The sequence below is a fragment of the Electrona antarctica genome, assembly GCF_951216825.1.
Source record: "Electrona antarctica genome assembly, chromosome: 3".
Taxonomy (NCBI): domain Eukaryota; kingdom Metazoa; phylum Chordata; class Actinopteri; order Myctophiformes; family Myctophidae; genus Electrona; species Electrona antarctica.
Window position 1 is genome coordinate 41677747 of NC_136808.1, and position 6000 is coordinate 41683746.

Consider the following 6000-nt stretch of genomic DNA (forward strand, 5'->3'; position numbering starts at 1 on the left):
TACGGTTCAGCCAGAACTGCTATTTTTGGCGGAAGGAGAAGAAGAAAAAACAGACGAAAACAATAAAGGACCAAGGCGCAATTCATACTCTTATTTTAGAGCCGAATAAAAGTCGGTTCGGCTCTGTAGAGCCTACAATGTGACATCATTTGAGGTTCGGGGGGCGGGTACCGTCCTAAAGTCGGCTCTTCGGTGCTACTGAAAATTTCTGACGAGCCGAAATCATTTCGGCACTACAGCTGTAAAATAGTAGCCTGGCTAATAAGCCAGACTCAAATCACACTGTCGTGTGGTATTTGAGTCTGGAGATGCTGTGTATGGATCTTGTTTCCCGGGGGGCAGGTTCAAACATTTTCTCCTTGACGCAATTGGTCAGAGCTACTGTCAGTCAAAGGTCTCAAGCATTGAACGTCACTGTACCAAAGCCCGCCCATATTGCATACCGTGTCCCGATTGGCCACACCAGTTCTCTGGTGTAGGAAATGGGCGTACAATTGAGCCTCTCCAGACCGTAATCCGCCGGCAGGCAATTTATTTTTTGCCAACGGCTGATTCGGTCTGGCTTATTAGCCAGGCTAGTAAAATAGGGGTATGAATCGGCCCCAAGTCCTATCAGGACTGCTTGGTCCTTTAACAAGTCCTATCAGAACTGCTTGGTCCTTTAACAATAAGGGACCAAGTCCTTTCAGGACTGCTTGGTCCCTTAATAATAATAATAATAATAATTGACTAATTTAGTAGGCTAATCGATCCCGATTTTGGGCATGTCAATGGTGTCATATAAAAATAGTGAAAATAGCTCATATGATCACAATTATGGCATCACTCACGATCAGGCTAATTTCACCATTGTGCGACAAAGTATAGAATAATGTTGAATTGGTTGATCGATTCGTTGGAACTATTAAAAACGGTCAAACAAATGTTTAAACCCGTTAAAATTGATTGGCCTATTGAATTAGGCTAATCAAAAAAGCAAAAAAATGTATAGAATACTCACTGATAGGAAATAATCAATAGTTGCATATGCAGGCTATAGCTACAGTATGTTTGCAAATTTAAATTGCAATACAAACAAGGACATTTGTTTGTTGATAGCCTACTTTTAACAAAACAGAAATGTATCTTTACCAAATGGCATTTGCATATCCTTGGTATTAACTTCCATATGCCTATAGATAAAGTTTAAAATTAAGTTGTTTAGCATTCATGCTTATGAAGTGTACTGCGTAAGTTATGTTTACTGAACATAATAGGGATACAAGATCAAATTTCTAATCATTGCACTTTCAGTTATGATAAAGTCTCATTATTAACATTAATAACAATAATACAGTTTTATAAGCTAGTGAAAGCTACTCTAGTCCAGTAGTAGCCATTCCAATAGAAATACTCAGTTACAGGGGCCTCCTCATCTCTTCAGCTCATAAAATACATTTTCATATTGGGAGTGGGATACCAATTTCATCTAAACTCATAAACGATACAGGTGGAATTGGAAGTTAAAAAAAGCATACAAAAATGAAACATGGCACACTATTAAACTGAAGCTGATGAATATATTTTGAGTTCTCTCTCTGGATAAAATTGGTATCACGACCTGAAAATGTGTTCATTAGCTGGAGAGATGGGGAAACCCGGCCTGTACATTAAATACATAACACTATTGATTACTCGCTGAATATAGAGCTTTAACATTTTAACAAAACCTTTTTTTTAACTAAAACCCATCACTTAGACCACCTTCAAGCTTAATTTTATACTTTATTGCGTGTTTGCTTGAAAGAACTGATTTTCAAGCTACAAAGTGTAGTTTTTGTTGGCAAGGGACTTCGTACTACCAATCAGTGTTGTCAAAATATTACTTAAACAGTAATATACTACTTATTACTTTTTAAAAAAAGTAATAAAGTTACACTATACTCCCTGAGAAAAGTAACTAGTTACTTATTACTTTACTTTACTTTTTTCTCTCGCCCCCAGTAATTGCATATTTTGTCCCCAAAAGTCTTACTTTGCATTTTCAACATTAGCAGTCCCCCTCCCCTATTCTGCAGTGTTTATTTAACTCTAAAAAGTGTACTGTATAGTGTACACATATTTGAAGTAGATTTTTTCGACGTGGAATATAGCTTCTTCCCTATGCACAACTTGCAGCGGACAATAATGTTCATCTCGTCTTGATCGCGGACATACTCAAAATAACGCGAATGCTTCCAAGTATTGAATGTTATAACGCTTTGTTGTACCGGTGTCTCTGTCTCCTCCACCTCCTCCATGGTTAGTTTGTCTCTTCTCTCTAACAGTGCAGTCTAACGAGTTACACACACTAGTTTAGGTTGTTGTTCCGTGTTCCGGACGGTTTAAGGCTCGCCCTTCTGCATCCGATACTTCACACATACGTACCGACGAGTGTGCATCGTTTCCGTATCCGCTCTAGAGTCTAGATCTAGAGCGGATCAGCAGTCTGCAAAGCAACTCCACCCCAACCCAGTCTACCATTATAAATAAACACTCAAACCCACAGTTCCACCAAGGCTCGTGAAAATAGTAATATTACTTTTGGAAAAAAGTAAATGTAATATTATTACTCAAAATGTGAAAGTAACTAGTTAAGTTACATATTACTGGAAAAAAGTAATAATATTACTGAAAGTAATATATTACTTAAGTTACTTGACAACACTGCTACCAAGTATAAATTAGGATTTAGCCTGCGTCTTGCTTAAAGCGGCACTATGTAATTTTCTTTTAAGAATAAAATGTAAATTTGTCCGATCTGTATGGGGTAGAGTACATACTATGTTAATGCAATATAACTTATATAACAATTGGGGTCATGTCTCAAACAAATGTTGTATTTATTTTTGCAGATGGGTTCCCAGATTCCCAGATAACCTAGACCCAGGATCTGACACAAATGGTCAAGATTAAATTTATCCCCCAAGCAAGCAGATAGGCTCAAATATTAGCTCAATGAAAATAAAACTTCAGCACTTGTGCAGGAAACCGGGTTCAAATCCAAGTAGAAGAGGAAAGTTACATAGCGCAGCTTTAATAACACTGACAGGGAGAGAAGCTGTGACCTGGTAGTTACAGGCTATTCCAGCCTATGCAATCACCATGAGGTTAACGCTAAAATATAAGTTCTACTACTAGAGCTTTAACCCAGGAGCTTCTGTGTGTAAAGCAGATGTCATAAACACTACTGTATACGAAAGAACAGTACAAAAAAAAAGGAAAACAGGTAACCAAACAACATTATTTAGCACACTGTAAAAAATGTATAAATCCAGACATCCAACTGGCTGAAGAACCAAGTGCTTTTTGAGAGAACACCATCCTTGGTTTACCAAAGACACTTCCCACACACTGGTGCCTGTCACAATCTATTCATAAACCCCAGGCGGTGTCTGGGAGTGCATTGTCAGTTGTGACAGTGACAGGCATACCAAGAAACAGTTGTGACAGTGACAGGCATACCAAGAAACAGCTCCATGTAGATTTGAGCATAATGCTTAATTTATGCTACGAGTTGTGTCCTTGTAGGCTAGGTTGGCTATTTTTGGCACATGAGGTGTACAAAATATTTATAAGGTTTAGAGGTGATATTGATAAAAAAAATTGACGCAAAAAGAATGATACATTACATCCACAGAATTTAAAACAGTACACAAAATAAAAGTATCTCCCAGTTATGATTGAATATTATTTATATTACCTATATGTTGCTAACCTTTTCATTTGGGGAATGTACTTTTTTCCCTAAAGAAATGCTTGGAGACAGGGACTGCATTACGGTGCAAACTGCAAGAGTACTGTGACTAGGCCTACTCGTGACTCAAGGAAATAAGGAGCCTTATGTAACAGAGGTGCTGTGGTGGCACTGATTCTAGAGGCTGGATATTGTCTATAGCACCTTTAAGAACATAGAATGTGAAATGAGACATGCAGAAACACTCATTTGTCAACGTAATTTGTTTTGGGGCACTCCAGCAGTCTGAAGCCTCTTCAAAATGTTAAAACTTAAGGTCTATTAATATATCGTCTGACCAGTGACGTCTCGTCTATATGCCCGCCCCCACCCCCCACCCCATGTTAGAAAGAAAAATCAGACACGTCTGAAGTGAGTGGTGCAAAAAACTCAGCTTCCCATCATGCACCTGTGCACAGTGTGAAGCTCAACAGCGCCACTTTGTCACCTGTTGGTACCACATACATACATACATACATACATACATACATACATACATACATACATACATACATACATACATACATACATTAGGTATGCGGTCTAGTCTAACTTGGACTCAGGGGGGTGGACGCCTCTGCCTTGCATAGTCCCCAGTGAATAGGCAGGTTGCCCTTCACTGGTAACCTTACTTTGGATTTTAAATATATTAAGGTATTGTAGGCTGGGATTTTACAAAAAAGCCCCCCTTTTAAATACATACAGACATACAGACAGACATACATACATACTTATAAGGTATGCCATCTGGTGGCTAATGAACCAAACACACATTCTCAGAAGTTGAAGCCGTTTTAGAGGACCCACTTTTAGGCCAGTGCAACAGAGCATGCTTTTGCCTTTTTTAAAACCTTACCCATTTTAACCAAATACATACATACATACATACATACATACATACATACATACATACATACATACATACATACATACATACATACATACATACATACATACATACATACATACATACATACATACATACATACATACATACATACGTGGGTGGGTGACGTGACATGCTGTCCTTTGCTGTCCTCAGTGTCAAACACGTATAAATAAAAAATATATTTGTCAAAAACCTTCTGAATATTGTGCAGGACATTATGCTTCATGTGAACATACTCAAGATTAAAACATTTCCTTCCTCATTTCTTCAGAATTTTCAACCAAACATAGCAAAACTCATATGGTGCGACTGTCCTGGCCCTGTTTCTCAAAGTAGGAACTTGAATAAAACTAAGGGGAAAAAATGCTAAAATTCTTTTAAAAATTCCATAAATATAATATAGATGTCTATTTGTGAGCCTAATCTTTTCAAAGTCCAAGCATAATGTTTTCAGTCATTTCTGATCAAAACGATTTTGTCCCCCAAACCAAAATCATATTGTGTGACACCATTTTGGGAAATTTCAACAGGCAATTGTTTGGACACCCATTGGGATAGAGAGGTCCTTCTTCAGTAAGGCTGCTCAGCACTTGCATTACAATAGCATGACAGGTGTCTGTGGTGAATTATCATTTTAACATTTCCATGAAATACGATCTTGTTGGAACGCTGACCAATGCGACTCATCCGAGTGTCTGTGGGTGTGACACCTTTTTCATTAAAAAAGCTAAAGTTATTAGATTTTTTGGTCATAATTACATGTAAATCTATGTTGCTTTGTTATAGCTAGCATGTTGTTAGCATGCTAATGTGTAGCTAGTAGCCTCAAGGTTATGTTAAGTGCAGAAAACATAATATGGTGTGACACTATATCATAATGGTGTGACTGTCTGCCTGTCACGCCATATGACGTTTTTGTCACACCATATGATGCAAACTGTATTTTCCTACTGATATAACAATAAATAACAAAGACCCATGTTTCTTTTGTCCATTTAAACATTTGTTTTAAACAGCTTCACCTAAAATCTGCAACTATCCACAATAAAATGTGTTTAATTTTGTTTTATTCAGTCATTGCATGTTATTCAATGTTAAAGCAATTTTCCTGTTGCTGTTTTTCCTGAGTAATTGTTTAATCAATCTGTAAAGTTCAGTACTCACTAATAGGTAGGTTAAAACACAGTTTGCTTAGAAAAATGAAGATATGATCATACGGTGTGACACTAAATCATTTGGTGTGACGTTCCAAATAGTGAAAAAATCATACCTTTATTAATGATGAAACCATTAATGTTAATGGATTACATAGCAAATAGTATCAGGAAGAGTCACAAATATTTGTGTAATTTTAGAG